The sequence below is a fragment of the Saccopteryx bilineata genome, chromosome 2, assembly GCF_036850765.1.
Source record: "Saccopteryx bilineata isolate mSacBil1 chromosome 2, mSacBil1_pri_phased_curated, whole genome shotgun sequence".
NCBI classification, from domain to species: Eukaryota; Metazoa; Chordata; class Mammalia; order Chiroptera; family Emballonuridae; genus Saccopteryx; species Saccopteryx bilineata.
The window spans coordinates 204,497,279-204,518,292 of NC_089491.1; the positions used below are offsets into that span (position 1 = coordinate 204,497,279).

The following is a 21,014-nucleotide window of genomic DNA, read 5'->3' on the forward strand; positions in this document are numbered from 1 at the left end:
GTTGACTCAGGTGAGGATTATACATTTTCCCTAGTATTGGCAGGAGGTTGGCTCTTAATGCAAAAGCCAGACTTGCATCAGTTTACTGGCCTACATCTGCTATAGACAGATTCAAATAACACACCAGATAATTTCTTATTTTTATACTAAAGAGGAGTTTTAAACTTTCTTAGCATTTTTTTCATAGTTCTCCATCACTATACTACATTTATCTTCAAAGTTCTTTTTAATATAAATAAATTTTTATTAATTTTAATGGGGTGACATCAATAAATCAGGGTACATATATTCAAAGAAAACATGTCCAGGTTATATTGTCATTCAATTATGTTGCATACCCATCATCCAAAGTCAGATTGTCCTCCGTCACCTTCTATCTAGTTTTCTTTGTGCCCCTCCCCCTCCTCCTCTCCCTTCTCCTCCCCCACTTCATAACCACCACACTCTTGTCCATGTCTCTTAGTCTCATTTTTATGTCCCTCCAATGTATGGAATCATGCAGTTCTTGGTTTTTTCTGATTTACTTATTTCACTCAGTATAATGTTATCAAGATCCCACCATTTTGTTGTAAATGATCCGATGTCATCATTTCTTATGGCTGAGTAGTATTCCATAGTGTATATGTGCCACATCTTCTTTATCCAGTCTTCTATTTTTTTTTAAGCAAACTATTGGCCAATACAGCAAGAATCCATTAAAGAGTAGTAGTGTCCTTAACATGTTCACCAATTCCAAGTTGGGACCAACACCATTCCAAATCCCTGCAAATGCAACCCAACCCCAGTTCAGTCCATTAGGAGCTGTCACAAGGAGCAGGAAAAGTCCACATCCAGGAAAAGTCTGCATGGCACTGGAATTGTTGACACAATTCTATACTTTGCAGCTCATGTCCAAGTCCCAATGACCGCTGTTTCTAGCTGGTAATGATTCAGGTAAACTGGAAAAGCCATCTGCAGCATGTGTGGAGATGGAGCTTCTGTTCTCCTCTGCCTGGAGAGATGAGACCAGGTTGCTTTTCCCTGAAGTCTGCGGTCTGCGACTGTGGCATGGTAAAGAGAACCTTGGATACACTAAGCTGGGTGGCAGAGGTAAATTCATAATAGAAGTTGGCAAAAGGGGGAAAGAGAGCTCTAAATTAGGAGTAGGTCCCAGCCTGAAATATGAGTGGGGCATTGAGGTAGGAGGAATAAAGGAAACACTATATATTAAACAAAGCAGCAGAAAATAGTACTAGCAACACCCACAACAGAGATCTTCGAGGGAAGAATAAAAAACCTAACTATTCAGGCAAGACATAGTTAAGTGGCCCTTGTGCAAGTGAGATCAGTTTACCTGCTTCTTGGAAGAAATACCCTTGGCTCATCCACAATGTCATAGATGGGGCCGACGGCCCTGGGCACCTTCAGTCTTCAGTGGCAAACCCCAGCATTCTGGGCAAGGTTAGGTCATAGCTGGCTGGAGCAGGGCTGGAAGAGACTGAACCCTCCCTTAGAGGAGCTAGGGGGAAGCCTACCTTCTAGTGTCCCTTTTCCTCACAGCAAAGGCATGTAAGCTTGGAAGGCTTTAGCTCAGTGACCTTCCTATTCAATATTGAAGCAGGACCCAGATGGAATCCTGTGAGACCCCTTTGGGGCGTTGGAGCCCTTAAGGGCATATATCTTCAAAATTTTGAATCATATAAATAGAAATTGTATTCTACAAGCTATTTAAATTAGGATACTAATAATTAATTATTAAGGAAAGACATATATCAAGTATTTATTTTGGTCTAGACACCAAGGAAGAGATTTTAGCATGTTATTTTATTTAATCATCTCAACAACATTCTTAAAATAGTGTTGATTTTCTGTTTTATAGATAAATAAATTCATGGAATGGAGAAGCCAAGATTCCAACTTCTGCTTCCTTCCCATTATATTACTTTACTATTTATTTTATTTCCCCCTTAGAATTACTCTTTATTAATTAGGCTAGGGAGAACTACAAGCAGGGAAGTACTTCAATCTCTGTAACTCCATAGTGGAGGGAGATGCTAAAAACTTCAACACTTCTTAAATATTAACAGAAGTGTCTATGTGACCTTAACCATCTGGAAGAATGTGAAAAAAAAAAAGAAAAAGAAAACAAGTGAATAAGCTAAATGTTTCCAAATTTCTGTACATTTAGCATCATCTAGTTAAATTAAGTATAGTGGTACCTTGAGATACAAATTTAATTCGTCTGTAACTGAGCTCGTAAGTCAGTCAACTTGTATATCGAACTGCTGATACTGGACCCTTGTGCCAATGTGCCAGCTAGCTGCAGTTTCCCAAATCATTACTCGTATCTCAGAATTTCCCTCGGATCTTGAACAAAAATACAGACTGAGTCGCAGCTTGTAACTTAAAAAATTTGTATGTTGATCTGTTCATATTTCAAGCTGCCACTGAGTGTCATTTACCTTTTTAAAAAACATTTTACTTGGTTATATTTATTAATAAAAATGTAACAAAGGATAAAAAGAATCCCCTTCTTTTCCTTAACCCCTTTATCAAAAAGTAGCCACTTCTTTTTTTCTTAAGTGAGAAGAAGGGAGGCAAAAAGACAAACTCCTACATGTGCCCTGACAGGGATCCACCTGGAAAGCCCACTAGGGGGTGATGCTCTGCCCATCTGGTGCCCTTGCTCCTTTGCAACTGGAGCCACTTTAGCACCTCAGGGGAAGGCCATGGAGCCATATTCAGCACCTGGGGTCAACTTGCTCCAGTGGAGCCATGGCTACGGGAGGGGAGGAAGAGAGTGAGAGAGAGAGACAGAGAAAGAGAGAGAGATTTAAGTGAGAGGGGTATGGGTTACAAAGCAGACGGTGCTTCTTCTGTGTGCCCTGACTGTGAATTGAACCTGGGACTTCCACATGCTGGGCTGACGGTCTCCTACTGAGGCAACCGGCCAGGGCTAAAAAGCAGCCACTCTTAACACATTAGTGGGTGTCTTCCAAGATTTTTCAAAATTGTGTTCTAAATTTAGCATGCACCACACTAGTGGACTTACATGATTGTTCTATGATCTGTTTTTGATATTTTTCTTTACAGATAACCACCTAATTTCCTTTAGATATTTGAATGGTGCTCTTTGTTTGCCATGTGTCATTTAAACAGAGCTCAAGATGGTGTGCTCTTGTAAACATTGTGAAATAACCCTTAATGTACTCACGATCTTGATTTGTTTCACTGAGACATTAAGAAGAATAAGTAAAAAAGTGTATATAATTTATTTTGTGTTTCATGTGCATATTCACTTGTGAATTGCAGTGTTTAAGGATGGCGTTACATTAAATGTTTATTTTTGGCAAGTTTTTATTGGCTAGTATTAAGATTACATAAGTTAGAATTGTGTTTTGTTACACATAATAAATTTTGATTTTAAAATGTTAAGGTATTTTTTTCTCATCTTAAAAAAGTTACATATGGCCCAGCTATGGAACACCAGTGAGGACTATAAGCTTGGAAGTGGGTGAAAGGAATAACCTTTTTCTAAGCTCAAAAGGACCTAGCCCAGTTCTCAGGAAAAGATCAAAGCAGGATACTTTTGTGGGTTAAAATGAGGATATCTAATTTATAAGGACATAGAGGGCATGCAGAATCTGCCTCAATCTATACTAAGGCTGGGTTCAACCCAACTTTATTTCTTAAGAATAAAAAAATAAGTTAATGGCAGAAACTGTTTCTGGATTGACAGTTTTCTATTTATTTATCTTCTGACTCATACTGCTCAGATGAGCTTGTTGCCTCTCTCTATTTAGAGTTCATATACAATGCTGGGTCCACCCTTCACCTACTTTTGGAAGTTTCTTTAACTTCTCTTTGTATTGAGTTCCCTGACTGACATCTGATAGTTTTCTCTTTCTATCTCTTTCATTTAATGAAGCTTATCTTCCATTATTGTTTTTTATTTCTATAAGAATGTAGCATACAAGGTGAGGCAAAAGTACGTTTACAGTTGTGAATATGTGAAACAGTTTATTCCTGTATTATTCTTATTAATTATTGCATTATTTTTTATACAAACAACTGTAAACCTACCTCTGCCCTACCCTGTTCATGCAGTGGACTGCTGAAATCTTAAGTGTATATTGTGATAAGATTTTATACATGGACTCTATCACCCAGATTCAGACATAAAATATTTTCTAATCCCAGAAGGTTCTCTTGTGTCTCTTTGTAGATATCCTTTTCCCAAAGGGCAAATACCATTCTGACCTATATTACCATTGATGTGCTTTTTTAAAAGTTATTTTTATTTTTATTATTTATCTATTTCAGAGAGGAGAGACAGAGAGAGAGAGGGAGAGAAAGAAAGGAGGGGAGGAGCAGGAAGCATCAACTCTCTTATGTGTCATGACCAGGCAAGACCAGGGTTTCAAACCGGTGACCTCAGCATTCCAAGTCGAGGCTTAATCTAGTGTGCCACCACAGGTCAAGCAGTTGTGCTTTTACTTAAACTTCAAATGACTGGAACCATATTGTAGGGCTGGTGGTTGTGGCCATGCAGATTCGCATTGAATTCAAGCATGTAGTAAAGGAACTATGGAGCCAGAAAGTGTTGAGGAGTTCCAATTTATTTTATGTTCACAAGGAAAGGCGAACCAAAAGAAGAAAGAAAAAAACAATGGAAAACCTGCTTTTGCAATGGAAGGCAAGGGATCAGGAACAAATTGTACCTTGCCATGGGGGAGAGGGTGATCTGATTTCATTGCCCTGAGAGGAAGTACTTCTCTCCTTACAGCAGTGCTGTCAAGTGCTCATGCATTACTGCACAAAGGGTTTGGAGCCTGTAAATCAGCGAACAAGCCTAACACAGCTGTTTCCCCACACATACATTACATATATTTTTGTGACTGACTACTCTGACCAACATTTTATCTATGTTGTTGAGCATGGCAGTAGTTCTTTCTTTACATTGCTGTTGAGTGTAATAAAAAAAAATATTGATTCATTCAAAGAAAGACAAAAGCAGTGTTGAATAGTCAATTATATTGGAGAGCATCTCTTCTACACACAAATCATTTAGTAACCTAGATCAACTGAGCTTTTATCACCTGTAATACATAATGCTTAAGGTCACCCTGGAGGTAATCTATATTTCCAACAGCTCAAAAGACAAAGGAATATGGACTAAAACTATATGAAAGGTTGTATGGACCTTCCAGGCCCAGAGTAAATGCCAATCAGTTCCATTCATGTTCCATCACCATCACTTTGCATACTCAAGCAGTCATGGGAAATACAGACTCTGGCTTGGCTGCCACTAATCAGTGATAAATCTACACTATGGAAGAATACAATACTTTTTTATTGTATAGCTATTTATCAGTTCTACATTGCATTTTTATTTTATTTTGCTAAATCAGGTTGCATAAATAAGATGAGGAAGCTAGCATTTTGAGAACAAACCTGATTAGGAAAGAAAAGAGTCTGGGAAGAGACCCAGTATCTAGAATGTATACATGGATTTAGAGCTCCCCTCAGAGTAGGGAGACCTGATCCACAAGTTGTCAACTCTGCATTTAACTTCTTCAGTCTCTTGCTGTAGTGAGGAGAGAAATTTGACCACAAATATGGAATAGCAGAGGAGATGTAGATATTTAACTTATTTGTCAACATAATCTAACCATGCTTTTCATTCTACACCTCTGTATCCTTATATCCCAAAATATCAGAAGCTTTCGAGTCTTTAAACTTTCTTGGAACAGCTTTTGACTTTATCTACTAGGGACTTAGGATCCAGTTTTCTTAGGTCTAGTAGGTCAGTCACCAATTATTCACCTTTCAAAATTTTATTCTACTTTTCAAAAGGTAGATTTTTTTTTGTTTTCACCTTTTAAAATTTTGTTTTCTTTCTTTGTTTTCTCTGCTACCCTATCAAGTAAACAAAAGAATACTTTATCTGTAGTGTAGTAAGATTTTGAGATCAAATTTGCCATTTTAACTAAAGTCCATGGGTATAATATTTTGAAAATAACAAATGTACTTTTATCCCTGTAAATTTTATCTGCCATGTTTTCACAATAACTATTCAGCCATTTGACCAGAGTGAAAGAAAGATGTGTGGGTGCCACCTCATGAAGAAAGAGAATGTGAGGTAAAAGAAAATCTCTATTATATAATAATAAAAACTACTCATCCTTTTGACCTAGATGAGTGTGGGTAGAAGACAATGGAAGTAGAAGCAAGTGATAGGATGTATATATTTGCCCTTGCCCCCCTATTCTGGACTGAAGTCCAAGGGGAGATGTTCATTAAATATATCTCTAGATAAATTTGGTGATACCATTTAGGGTATGGGAAAGGAGACTCTTCCCACAGCCACAGAAATTAACTACACATGAATTGAGACAATATAATCTCTTTCAAATGCTCAGATTTATGTTCAGATTCATGTCAGAATAATATAGAAGTTAGCAATCCCTGAGTGAGGTCCCAAAAAAATGAAGGTCTGGAAGTAATTACCACTTAATATGACCACATAATTTACAGAGGATGTAGACATTTTCACATGACCTGGTGCGTATATGTAGTGAGGTGGAGAAGGTTGGTTTTCCAACAGAAGCCTGAATCTGGAGTGAAGTTACACAGTTATAAGGATATTATGAACAGAGAAAAAGTAATAAGACTTTGAAAGTCAATGCAATGCTCTAGCAAGCTCAGTAGGATTAGCTTTCCTACCTCAGTGAATGCTATGCAGGGTTCCAGAGACCAAATATACTAGAGACCATCAAGGACAAAGTTGCCCATTCCTCAAAATCATAAGACTCTAAGTCCATCTCATTGCTATCATTATGGAGGAGAAGGCGACTAAACTTAAAACATTCATTTATTCAAAAGATGACAATTATTGGTATCCTATTGCTACAAATTTAGTGGTATAAAACAACAGAATACATTATCTTGCAGTTCTTAAGGTTGAAAGTCTAAAATGGGTCTAAAATGGGTATCACCATGCTGAAATCAAGCTATGGGCAGAGCTATGTCCTTTCTGGAGATTCTAAGGGAAAACCCTTTTCCTTCTTCAGCTTGCAGGGATCCCCAAACTTTTTACACAGGGGTCCCCAAACTTTTTACACAGTTCAGTGTCCCTCAGACCGTTGGAGGGCCACCACATAGAGTGCTCCTCTCACTGACCACCAATGAAAGAGGTGCCCCTTCGGGAAGTGCTGCAGGGGCCGGATAATTGGCCTCAGGGGGCCGCATGTGGTCCATGGGCCATAGTTTGGGGATGCCTGTGAGGCTGCCTCTCTCCCTTACTCCCTCTCCCTCCACCTTAACAATTAGCAACATTGTGTCTTTCTGACCATTCTTCAGTAGTCACATCTCTCTCTAACTTCCTTCTGCTTCCCTCTCCCCATTTTTAGTACCCTTGTGACTACTTTGAATTTGTACAGATAATCTAGTATAATTACCTTATTTTAAGGTCAGCTGATTAGCACCCTTAACTCTATCAGCAAATGTAATTTCTCACAGGTTTGGAAAATTAGGACATGGACAATTTTCTTGAGGGCTGTTCCCTCTACCAGAGGTGGAATACTTCAAATGAGGCTATTGAAACTATAAAAGGGTGAATTAAATTAATTGATAAATTTAATTTTCTTCACTAACCCCTACTACCCAATATGATGTGGGCATATGAAAAAAATTAAATCACTTTGAAAGATTTTATTTATTTATTTTACAGAGAGAAAATGGGGTGGGGAGTGGGAGAAAGGGAGCGAGAAGGATCAACTCCTAGTTGCTTCTCTTTAGTTATTCATTGCTTGTATGAGCCTTGACTCAGCAGGCCCAGGGTTTCAAACTGCCAACCTCAGCATTCCAGGTCCACAATCTGTCCATTGCACCACCACAGGCCAGACCACCATTAAATCACTTTTAAATGGAGAAGCCATGTTTTCTTTGCACATCTCTTCTGTGCAAGTAATTTTATTTTTATTTCAATGCATGCAGATTATGTAATACAGTATAATAACATTTTAATTAATCATAGATTTAATAACCACTGCTTAATATAATTCTGGATTTATCTCATGGCTCAATTAGGTATATTTTTCTGATTCATCCTGGATGTTAACAATTTTTTTTTTGTAGTTTTCTGATGTTAGAATCAGGGTAGCAGATGGACAGACACCCACATGCACCCAAAGGGGATCCATCTGACATGCCCACTGGGGGTTTATGCTCTGCCCATCTGGAGCATTGCTCCATTCCAACAAGAGCCACTCTAGCTCCTGAGGTGGAGGCCGTGGAGCCATCCTCAGCACCTGGGCCAACTTTGCTCCAATGGAGCCTTGGCTGCGGGAAGGAAAGAGACAGAGAAGAAGGATAAGGGGAGGGGTGGAGAAGCAGATGGGCACTTCTCCTGTGTGCTCTGGCCGGAAATTGAACCCGGAACTTCCACACACTGGACCAATGCTCTACCGCTGAGCCAACCAGTCAAGACCAACAAAATTTTTTTTAATTATTACCCAAAGACAATGAGATAATTTTAGATGTTTGGGGGCAACTTCTCAAATGAAAGGTTTTCATTTTTCTTTCCCAGTTTTCTGCTGTTTCTTGTATATAAAAAAACAAATTACAGAGCATCGTGTTAACCATTGCAGAAACCTATGGCTTTTTTTTAATAATGGAATATTTTTCTTTAGGTGATCTGCTTAATTTTTTTTTTCTTTGTGTATTTAGGTGTCATGGTTTTCATGGTTTTTTCTTTTTCTTTTCTTTTTTTTGTTTTTTTGTTTTGTGACAGAGAAAGACAGAGAGAGGGACAGATAGGGACAGATAGACAGGAAGAAAGAGAGATGAGAAGCATCAATTCTTCATTGTGGCACCTTAGTTGTTCATTGATTGCTTTCTCATGTGTCTTGACTGGTGGGCTACAGCAGACCAAGTGACCCCTAGCTCAAGCCAGTGACCAGGAGCTCAAGCTGATGAGCCCATGCTCAAAACAGATGAGCCCGCACTCAAGCTGGCGACCTCAGGGTTTTGAACCTGGGTCCTCCATGTCCCAGTATGATGCTCTATCCACTGCACCACCACCTGGTCAGGCTCTTTTTTTCTTTACATGAAGTACATCTTTAATAAATAATTAAAATTAAAATAACTAGGAACTTTGCAACAGAAATAAGTTTTTGAAACTGAGAGGATGCACTGTGAACCTATTTGAGGTTAATACAATTGAGATCAATCATACTATCATCCCGAAATATACTGTTCTTTGGAAATAGATCAATGCATTGGATGATCCAGAAGTGTCATCTTTTTTTATCCTCTTAAGTGAGGGTGGAGAATAGTGATACAGACTCTCACATGTGCTTCAACCGGGATCCAGCTGACAACCCCAGGCTGGGGCTAATGATCTGACAATCTGTGACTGGTGCTCACAACTGAGTTATTTTTAGTGCCTGAGGTAGAGGCTCCAGGAAGCCAACCTCAGCGTTGGGGCTGACGTGCTCAAATCAATCTAGCCATGGCTGCAGGAGAGGAAGAGAGAGAGAGAAGGGAGAAGAAAAGGGGAGGAGAAGCAGATGATCATTTCTCCCGTGTGCCTTGACCGGGAATCGACCTCCAGACTTCCACAACCTGGGTCAATGCTCTACCACTGAGCCAATTAGCCAAGGCCCAAAATTTTGTATATTTTATATTCTGTAATGATGACCATTTTTAAAAAGTTTAAGAGTTGCTTATTTGGAATCTGAAACATACTCACTGACATTAAAAGCAGTGGGTTTGTGAGTTCAAAAGCAGCCAGATATTTAGAGCTATTCTGATGATTAACTTGTTTGTCACCTGTATGCTTGTCATTGTGTAAATGGAAACATAGATAGTGGTTTCTAAACTTTGGTTACACTAGGAATATTTTCCATACTTAAAATGGCTTAAGATGTTTTTTAAAGACTGAGTCACATTAGGAGACTGACAAGTTGCTTTCTAACTTATTATTTTTCATTTCTTTCCAAGTTGGCTCCACATATAGAATGCATTATTTACAAAGTTAATATGATTGGCTGTTCATTTACGTCTTTACAACCAATTTGTGTTGACTTGACTCTTTTTGTGAGATCATCACAATTATAAGTCTAAAGTTATGCTTTTGATCTTTATAAAGAAGTTTGCTGACTTCCATTCAGGGAACACAGGTGGCACTCGCATTCTCCATAGTTATCTTATATAGATGTGTGTGTTTGATAACTGACAGGAGGAGACTGTAAATTCCTTACCTCTAGTAAACCTCAACCAATTAAGTATACCTTGACAGCAAATCAGAAGTATATTTGTAATAAAGGATGGCAGCATCCTGGGTGGAAATACACTATTTACTAATTTTCTTTGGATGTCATGTCTAAAATTAATGGTTTCAATTTCTATGATTTAACTTTGACCTAAGCTCTCTAATAAAATGATTCTAAATAAGATTTTATTGCCAAATTATTTTGGCTTGAGTAGTATATTAAAATCTCACAATTGTATTTTGTATTTGAGATGTGAGAATCGTACAGCCTAACATATTACATATTACTAACATATTACAAAAATACAGTGTTTCTTTCAAATAGAGCTAATAACTTAAATTATGACAAATGTTATAATAAAAAAGTAGGAAACCTAACTTGCTTGATTTAATAAGTTGTAGTATTTAAGAATGGCCACTTTTATTTTAAGTGTTTGTTGTTTACAAATTCTTATTTTTTAAGTATATTCATCAAAATCTTTTGTAAAAAGGGATATTTCCACATATAGTCTTTGTGTTAGTGAGATCTAAATGTATGTGATATTATGAGAGCTCGTCCTCTGTTATGATTTTTACTTGGCAAATTGGACAACTAGCAATTAAGTATTATCTCTTTGAATATCTTAACCTTTTTATGTGTAAATGTCTAGGTTGAAAAGTCACACATTTTTACAAAATAAAAGGACAACATGATTGTGTATATATGTATGTGTATGTGTGTGAGAGAAAGAGAGAGAAATTCATTCTACCTATCTTAATTTAATTACCACTAACCTTTTCATAATTTTCTTGAAGATTTAGTAAAATTAACTTTTGCTAGGAAAACCATCAATAAGGTGAGACAAGTAGATTATTGGGGTTTTGGGCAATCACCTTCAGAAGAAACATCCTACATTATATATCAAGTAACTAATTTACATCTTAGATTTTAGGTGTTTGGATTTCAATGTGTCTAATAGTTCAGAAGTATAAATATAATATTTGTGTTTTTGATAATTAAGACTTATGATCTCTTACTGGTCTAGTTAGGTATTTGCCTCATCTATTCCTCTTACCAAAACTTCATTTTTGGAAAGTATAGATATTAGAGCTGTGCTATTTATTTTTTAAAATTTTTATAAAATTTAAAATCAATTTAAATATATTTTATCATATAATTTTGCAAATATTAAAAAGAGGACTGGAAAATATAAATTGATAAAAATAACATATTGGGATTCTTTCTCTCTCATGTGGCTGAAACGTTTGTTATATGTGTATATCTGTACAAATAAAGATAAGTTACTATTTCTCCTAATCTGCTTATTGTAATGATGTATCCCATTCCCAATTAAAGAATCATGAGCTAAATATCAAAATACATCATTAAATACAGGTAAACATTGGTGAAATTCCACCTTAGGAAATAATGCTTAAAGCTTAGCATTCTGATGGAACAAAAAATGTATAAATTATAAAACAAAGAGAAAATACAGAGTTCCTAAGCACATCCCATTTTGTTGATATTCTAGGAAGCTATAAAACAAAATGAAGTTTTATTTATTCAAAAGCTCAAGCCAAAAATCACCATTTCAAAAAGCTTAATTCTTTACAAGGTGCTGAATGGCTATGAATATCACAAATTGGTTTATTAACTAGGTTCATTATACTTACACATTTTTTGGTAGGTTATCTATCCATATCTTTTATTATGCAATGAGGTAACCCCCAAATGAAGTCACAAGCACCTTCTCTTCCTGGTCATCATACGCTGCCATTCTGCCCCTAGAAATTAATACACTTTGTATACTGGATCCTGCCTTTTCATCTCCTGCTGCAGAATCAGCGGTCAGAACAGCTATTCTGTTCATGAATATGTAAATATAAAATGCATAAAATAAAAATTAGCAGGTGGTTTTAATGCAGACCATACCCAACTCAGTTTAACTGATACATGGAAAGCAAAGATTTATTTTTCAAGCATTTTGAATAGTGTTGTAAGGACTCATAATGAGGTAGCATGGAATACATAAATGAGACATATGCAGATGTGCACGTTGGACTCAATAAATCAGCATCTGTGTATGGCTGTGGGAATGTGTGCTGACTTACTTACTACTTCCCTCTAATGCCTATGACAAGGGGAAATGCCTCAGGTCCTCAGTAACCTTTTATTTGCTTACTAGGTTGCACTCCCATATCTCCACCCAATAAAGACTAAAGCAACGTTTAAATTAGATGGAAACACATATATACACATCCATATACATCCAACACACACATATATACACACACGCTTTTTTCTTCTGAAGGAGAGAAATGATGATTATATTCATTGAGGTATTCCGGAGGAGTCATTTAGGTTTGGGAAGGAAATAATTGGGAGATTTTATTATTGAAATAAGCAAGCATGTTCATGCATATTTTTACAACATGCATGCCTGTGCACCACTGCAAACAGTGCTGTTGCAGTTTGTGTGCAGTAATTATGTTGATGTAATTACAGTGAAATAAAGGCAGCCTCACTGATAATTTCACAGTGCATATGAAAGACATACCTGCCTTCCAGTGTACAATAAATGAACTTGAACTGCTGTCAGGGGCTAGGAGGACAGTGTGGCCAATGCACCTATTGTGTCCCTGCTGCAGAAAGGAGCCCGCGGATTGGCCACTGGCTGCAGCACATAGCTCTGCCTGGTTATAAAGGACTTGTCTAAGGGAGAGCCTGTAGGTACTCCATTGTCTGGTAAAGTTCATATGACGGCATTCTTTTTTTTTTTTTTTTTTCAAGGGTGGTGGAGGGAAAGCGGGAAGGAGCGGGCATAAACTCAACTGTAAAAGCTACACAGATTTTTTTTTTCTTTCTCTCTCTGCCTTTCCATAGATCGTTTCTGTTTCATGCCCTGTCTCATTTCGCATAGCTAAAAAAGAATGCTAATTAAGATCCCTTGTCTTAACCAGAAAATAATGACTTGGATATAATTAGAAATCTAGTGAGAGTTTAAAATTCTGGTAAGGGGACCAACAACATCAGTTATGGTGCTTAGGAGGGAAATGAAGAATTATTTTCTGTAATCAAGGGCGAGGGGGGTCCCCCCTATCTTTTTTAACCAATGGTGTTTTGCTGCAGATGAGAGGATACTGTATTTCAAAAACTATTTCGGCTATCAAATTGAAAGGACACAAATCAGTAGCAATAGAAGCCTTCTTAATCCTCCTTAGGATGCAATTCAGATGAAAGAACTGCTTTTTTTTTTCTTTCTTTTTTTTTCTTTTTGTATGTGTGTGTTATAGATGGATCTGAGAATGCTGTCTGGGCTTGGTGCCAAGCGCTGATATTTCACAGCAGCGACCGCCTCACAGACGAGCTGTGGGAAGCAGGAGGGAGACTCTCTCTTAGGGTGCCACTACTATGGAGACACAGCTGAGCTGAACAAGATTTGCTTCAAACGACAAGAGAGACAGAAAGTATCTGGTTCAACCGCTGCCCACGCAGGCAGGCACCAGAAGAGCTAGCAGCCAATCCGGCCATGCTCGAAGCCAGCTCTGCAGCTCAGCCAATCAGTGACATCACTGGTGAGAAACTCATTTACATCATGCAGTAATGAACTTTGTTTAAGATAGTTCCCCTCTCTTTCCTGTGACCCCCCTCCCCATATTAGGTTTTCCATTAATTATTCTGCTGGCATAATTTAAATGACTATGCAAAAATGTGGCTACATGCTCTCTGATAGCTTTTACCCCTACCCTTTCTCCACCCCCATTGGTGTCTGTTGTCACTGAAAGTGATTCTGGGTATTTGTTTTGAACTTGCAAAATTATTTTCTCTTTCTTAGAAAAAATTAAACCTTAGATTATTTTATCTGACCCCACTCCCCCTTTAAGAATAGCGTGCTTTCTGCAAGTTGGGATTCAAAATTAATTTTACCAGGTAATAGAGAATGAGGGAGAGCATTGCTATGAAACTTGCAGTTTTTCTAAGCAATCTGTATTTTAGAGCTTTCTTTAATGTTTGCAGATTTTATGCTGCAGTGGCCATTTTACATACAGTGTGTTATCCAAGAACCTCTCGTGCATCTGTTACATGGAGGAAAGTTCACTTATTATATTTTTTCCTCACTGCTCTCAGCCAACGTGTCATTTTATTAATGACTAGAACTGAGGTCATTTCTGAACAAATCTCTCTCTTCCCATCTCAGCAAAATGCATCTGATTTGCATCCATTTACTAGAAAAAAATTGAATATAAAAACCAGCTTGAAAAGAAGTTAAGGGACCAGTTTATATATAATTTCAGAATATATCACAGCAGTTTATTTTTCAGAATGTGTAATATTTAACATCTGCCTTCGTATTTCTGTAGAAATGGCTGATCTCCATTCCCAGTGAAATACCTTTTAGCAAATGTAGTGGTTTGTTATATAACCAGAATAGACCTAATGAAATAATCCTATTTACAAATGAGTTCATTTATCAGCAGCAAAGCCTTGGAAACATGATTTTGTCCTGTCCATTTGCATTTAGTGTGTCAGAGAGAAACACAGTTGTTCTGTAGATAATGAAAAGAGTCTGGAACATGTGGCATGTGGAGATTTTCAGGCTGCTTTAGAGAATCCCAAATAGCGGAACCGGGTCACACTTAAATGAGATATCTCTTAAGCCATACCTTTATTGGCATTGAAGGGATACAGTTTTCTAGGAGAGAAGGTGAGATTTTATTGTCTTATTTTTTAGAGAGAGAATATGTTGAATATAATTATTCAAGGATGTGAAAACATAAAAACATTGACAAGGGTTTCATAACAGTGCACGATTCGTTTAAGAAGCTTAAAGAGTGTAATGATAGGCAGAGACATTTTTAAAAGCATATGCAGGATTTAGCCGCTAAACCAGGGCCCTTTTAATTCATGAGGCATTCCATCATCCCAACATCAGTATGCAGGGGGCGACTGTCCTGAATCAGTCATGAGCTCCCCTGCTGGAGATCCTGTAATTTGAATCATGTGTAATAATATATTATCCTACTGGGTGCCTTTTTTCAGTAGGAAAATGGTTTATACATTCTGCTATAAGAGAACTTTTGGCTCCTAGCCAACTCACAGCCATTACTCAGGCTGGCAATTTCAATGGTCTTCCTTAAGAAATAACATCTGCATGACCCCCTGAGCCAAAAATCTGCAACCTCCTCCACATTCTGAGTTATGATTTCTTGGAATTGAGAACACTTGACAAAACTAAAGTAGAAAAATGGAAGGCTTAGAGCAATGGATCCCAGTTTTATTGAGCATGCCCCATGACAGAGGTGCAAGCTCCCATTCCTTAGAAAGGATGAAGAATGGTGAGAAAGGGAGCTTCAAATAGACCTAGAGGTGTTTGTCTGGTTTTTAGACACAAGCTGAAATGTAAAAGGTTTTAGGAAGTCAATGGCTGCCTGTGTGTTTTTCTCCAGACATCCTCACAAGTTTCTGCAAAGGGTGTGGCAACATGGAGAAATAACAGAATGATGGCTGGCTACGCTTGTGAAAGCAGAACTTATCTTACCTTGGAGAGGAAGTAATGTGATAGAGCGGGAACTATCTGACCCAGGAATCTCAAGTGCAAGGAATGACTCTTATTCTTTCTCTTGTTTTGACTTTGATCAAATCCCATAATTTCTGTTTTTTCTTATCTGTGAAAATTATCAATAAATACACTGTCAGCCCAAGAGATAGGCTCCCTGTGTAGCTCCTCCTCGCTTAAACATCTGAAATGTTTTTTTCTTTTTCCTCAAGAATCAGGCTCTGTGTTTCCTCTTCCATGAAATTTTTTCAAATCATCGTAGCTAGAATCTCTCACTTGGTCATTCTCTCTGTTTATCCATGATTCCCTGTGTGGCAGTCACTGTTAATGTAGAGCCACCCACATGTGTGGATATCTTTGCACTAGACTGAAAGCCCCTTGGGGACAAAGACCAGGTTGAATTTACCCTCTACCTCCAGTTCTACGAATAATAGGTTATGCTTCTAATGTATAAATCAGTATTCTAATTGATGAATTATAAATACATTGTAGGAGAGTTTTACAAATTTCAGGAATTACTAATGCTGTTGTTAACTATTATCACTCCACGGGGTACCAGTTAATGTCAGTTTTACCTCATTATTCTTATGCCCTTCATTTCATTGGTCCTTCGTTATAAAGCTCTCAGAATAAGTGGTTGCTGCATCAATTTTCTGAGATAAACAGTTTTACTTATCCAATATGAAATTAAGCCAATTTAGCTTGGTGTTTTAAAACTTAAAAATAAATGAAATTGATGTAGATTAATTGTAAAACCACCAGGATGAGTAAATTATAGTATCAAGCTCTGTTGTTAATGATATGGAAGAATTAATTACTTGAGAGAGTTAAGCAATTAATGTTGAATCCTGAAATGTTCTGAAAAGCATAATAAATCAAGGAATATGGAGCCCCAAGTCTTATTCTTAGTGTTATAATTGAGATATGTATTTTCAATCTGTAAACTAGTACAGTGATCTTTTAAGAATATATATCTAAATGTTTTTGGTAGCGTCTGAAAACATAATGCCAAAATATGGTTGAGGTATGCTACTCATCTATTTATACTTTTTGACTACTGTACTACTACTAAGTATAGATTAATTTCTTTGCAAACGATGTTCTTGTTACTATATTTATGAGTTTATTTATAAAGTAACAAAAGAATAGATAAAAGCAATCTAAAGTTCGCATATTCTAGCCTTTTTTCTATTTAACACTTAAAACGTGCTCAGTATCAAGAGCAATATCAAAACATGTAGGAGCTTAATGCATATTTTTATGGCATTGATGACATGTCTTATCATTAGTATACACGGTCCTTGCCCTATAATTGATTGCTGACAGATGTAGAGGAACAGCAGGATGTAGCTTGATGCTTGTATTCATTGAGATAAGTTATACAATATGCCATGTACTCTTCAGGTATTCTTTCACTTAAATGAATTTAACTCATTTCATATCATTTAAATCAATCATTTGGTATTATTATCCTCTTTTTACAGATGAGAATATTGAGTTTCAGAAAGGATTTTCAAAATCACATGACTGAAAAGCAGCAAAACTGGGCTTCAAACCAAGATTCTGACTTGAGAGGCCATATTCTTTCTTAATAGCTGTGCCCAGACTGAAAAAGCAGTGCATGCAAATTTGCTGTTTTGCTGTTAAGAACACAATGTTTTCTCACACATTAGTTTATTTGGAGCATCTTTTTAGATAAGCACATATATTTTTACCTTCGTGTGCTTCAAATCAGTTTGAATGCTATTAACCTAGCTACAACATTGAGATTAATATTTGGCTTATATTTTTGTATTCATAAAACAATTCAGATCACTTAAAGTAATGCATACAAAATCCATTTCAAAACAGGAAAATGGTAGCTGAATGTAAGGTCATGATATTATTAAAATGCCTTTATATTTTTAAATTACTAAAAATGATTATTAGACTAGATGTTTTCATTTCCTCTTTCCTCTACATATATCAATGATTAAATATGTTACCTATTTTATGAGAAAATTAATGCTTACTGATTTGGCAATTGTCATTTAAGAGTCTCACTAGATCTTGAATGTAAAGACATTTAAGTTACCTTGGCTTTCTGAGTCCTGGTGACACATGTCCTGTCTACAACCCACTGCAATCTATGAGATGCTAAAAGACAAGGATCTTCTAGCTACTGAATGTACTAACACATCTGATGCCTATTGATAGATTTCTCAGCTTTTATCAGAACTAAGGGCCATTGTTGAGCAGATAAAATATATTATGCTCTGTTAAAGATGACGCTGCCCATGTGGAAACCCATCGCCCGGGTGATTGCTTAGGATGTACGTGATTATGTTAATATGTGTTGGGGGAGGGTTTTCACGCTAAAAGGTTTTAAAAGGAAAAGAGATCACGTTGTTCTGGGGAAGAGTGATTACATGCTAGGAGAATCCCATGCAGGAGGAGAGCAGAGTAAGGCCACATGGAGGAGAGGAGAAGCAGCCAAGATAGCGGAGTGCTAAAGGAGAAGCCAGTTTGTGTAGAATTTGTGCAGAGAGAAGGAGATGGGGAACAGAGGTGAATAAGGCTGGTGAGGTAGAAAGCTTTGATTCTAGGAAACTCAGACAAGTCAGTGGCTTTGGGAGCCCTGAATGGAAAGGGAAGTGTTTTCCCTCTGTGTGTGTTTCTTGCCCGCCAGATGCAAGCTAGGATTAAAGATGATAACCCACCAGTTCTTGGTTCTGTTGTTTCATTACCAACTGTTCGAATCCAATGCGAACCTGCATGGGCCAGGCGGCTGTGATGGTGGCCATGGCAACTGGCTTTACAGCCATAGTCAAATTTTTTAATTTAACAGAATCAGTTTATTTCTGTATACATCATTGTCCAGTTTCTTCCTCTGTTTTCTCATTATTTTTTTCTCAAGTATGTCATGCACTTAATAATATGCCAGAAACTGAGCAGACAATAAACCTAGCCTCTTTAACCCTAGTTCAACATTGTCATTGATGTTTGTTATGGATATACTACAGATCATTCTATAGTAGCATGTAAGGTGTTTAGTCTTATTGCAGACTTTATGATCTCATCTCCTTAAAAAACCTAGAAAAGCAATAGTTTTAAGCCCTCTGATTCCCGTCTGAGTTTACTCCACTTTCTTTGTGATTCTTCTATAGTCCAGACACCTAGAATTCATGAGAATACTCCTTGCAAGGGCTAATGAGTGCAGGAGGCAGCAGGACTATATCTGTGCTCTGAAGACACTAGTCCCATTGATGTGATCTAAAAGCCTCATTAGCAGTTTTTAGGGGCACATTGTGATTTTGTCTGTGCCCTACATTATACTCTTCTACACTCAGAACTTAATCAGCATTTTTATTTTTCTCTCAAGATTCCTTTACTTTCATGTTACTGACAATTTTTTTATTTACAAGTAAGAATGAAGGTCAACACTACAATATCTCCCATTGCTTTCTGAAACAGCTGAAAAAATCAAATCACTGGTAAAGTACTTAAGGTGTTTATTTTCAGAATGTTTATTTTTACACAATGAAAATCAGACCTAATAGCAAAGAAAACTATGTCAATTATTACTTAATAATCAGTTAACTGTCCAGGGCAATATAGAAGTGGTTAGGAACATGGAATCTCTGGCTAAATACCTGCTTCTGAATCTAGTCTCCATTACCTACTGGACATATAATCTTGGATACGTTCTGTGATTTCGCTGTACCTGTTTTCTCATCTGTATAATAGTACTGCATTATAACATTGTGAGGGTTCTTGCAATGATAGATAAATTCATCATCTCTGTTGTTAAAAATGCAGAATGTAATTGAGAAATGTGAATGAGTAAGTAGTTGGAGAGTGTAGTTGGAGTGTGTGTGTGTTTAAATAAAGATTAATATGTACAGATATTTCAGTGCTATAACAGATGTGTTCATGCTTGTGTAAGTACTTTTCTTTATTGATTTTACTCTTCCTCTTCTATAACTTTTTTTATATGTACTAGTTATCAAAGTATTGTTATAATTATCAATTTTATCTCATAAAATATTGGTTTTATTTTTAAACTTATATACTGTACAATCTTTTATAATGACTGTAATTTTATAATTATAAGCAATTAATAATATTTATTAATTGATTTCCATTTTTCCTTTCTACTGATTGGATGTGTCAGCAGAAACAATGTCCTGAGACATGCAAAGATGCATGAAACCATAGATTTTGCTTTTTTTCTGAACTGTGTAGTAGAGCTATATTTCAGAGCAGGATTTCTTAGAATGACCTAATCAGTGGCATTTAGTACAGAAACTTAACACACTCCAAGTGTTATTCTAATGCTCATGAATCAGATAATTGACACATATAGGTCTTTTCTATAGCACTATTATATTCAGAAAAAAAAAATTGATAGATTCTAGTCAGAAGACCTGGGTAAGAACTCTGTGTACCTTCTCTAAGCCTCACTTTTCTTATTATTAAATAGGGGTAGTTATAAAATCAATAAAAGCATTATGATTTCAATAAAATGCAGCCTCTGAGTCAACCTTTGGTATATATATTCTATAGAATAAAAAATAAGATTGCTTTTGTTTACATTTTGAATCAAGCTCCCCCATTAATTTGACTGGTTTGAGAGAATTTTGAATGCCAGTTAAAATGATCATATTGTTATTATTTCCTGGGAATGACTAAGACTAAAGATAATTGTATTTTAAAAAGAGGGGCAACAACCTCCTCCTCCCTCTTTGAACCCACCATATTTGAGTAGAGAAGAGAATCAGAAAGAGTTTTCAATGATTTAGGCAGTGGAAAGTTCAAAGTTAAAGACATGCATATTTTTTAAGTACAGCTATTATAAGGCATTTATTTAGGGTAAATAATAATATGTTATACACAGCATCACATTTTAACTGCTATGTGCCAATTTTATAATGCTTTATAATTTTATCTCAACTATTAAGTCTTATTATTTCCTTCAAGCTCTATGTTTTTATTTCCTGGAGCCCATAAATGAGAGTGGTGATTAATTGAACTTTGTCATGATATCGTGAGGTATAGTTATTGGTTAAACTCTGTATATAAGAAAACCAAAGAAGTTACATAGCCTGTTTGGGATATTTTATAGTAATTTTGTCTTTTCATAAATTTGTGCTCCTCCTTTTCTTTTTAAATAGCTTTGAGTTTAACATCCTATAAACATCACCAAAAATAGTCTTGAATGTCAATGTCGTGCATTAGAATGT

General features: G+C 36.6%; 1 long non-coding RNA gene across 1 annotated transcript in view; it reads left to right on the forward strand.

The window, feature by feature from the left end:
• Positions 1-21,014, forward strand: part of LOC136323114 (uncharacterized) — a 64,908-nt gene that overhangs the window by 32,439 nt on the left and 11,455 nt on the right. The window contains exon 2 of the long non-coding RNA XR_010728917.1: positions 13,529-13,810. This is a non-coding gene — a long non-coding RNA (uncharacterized lncRNA). The remainder of the gene's footprint in view (positions 1-13,528; positions 13,811-21,014) is intronic.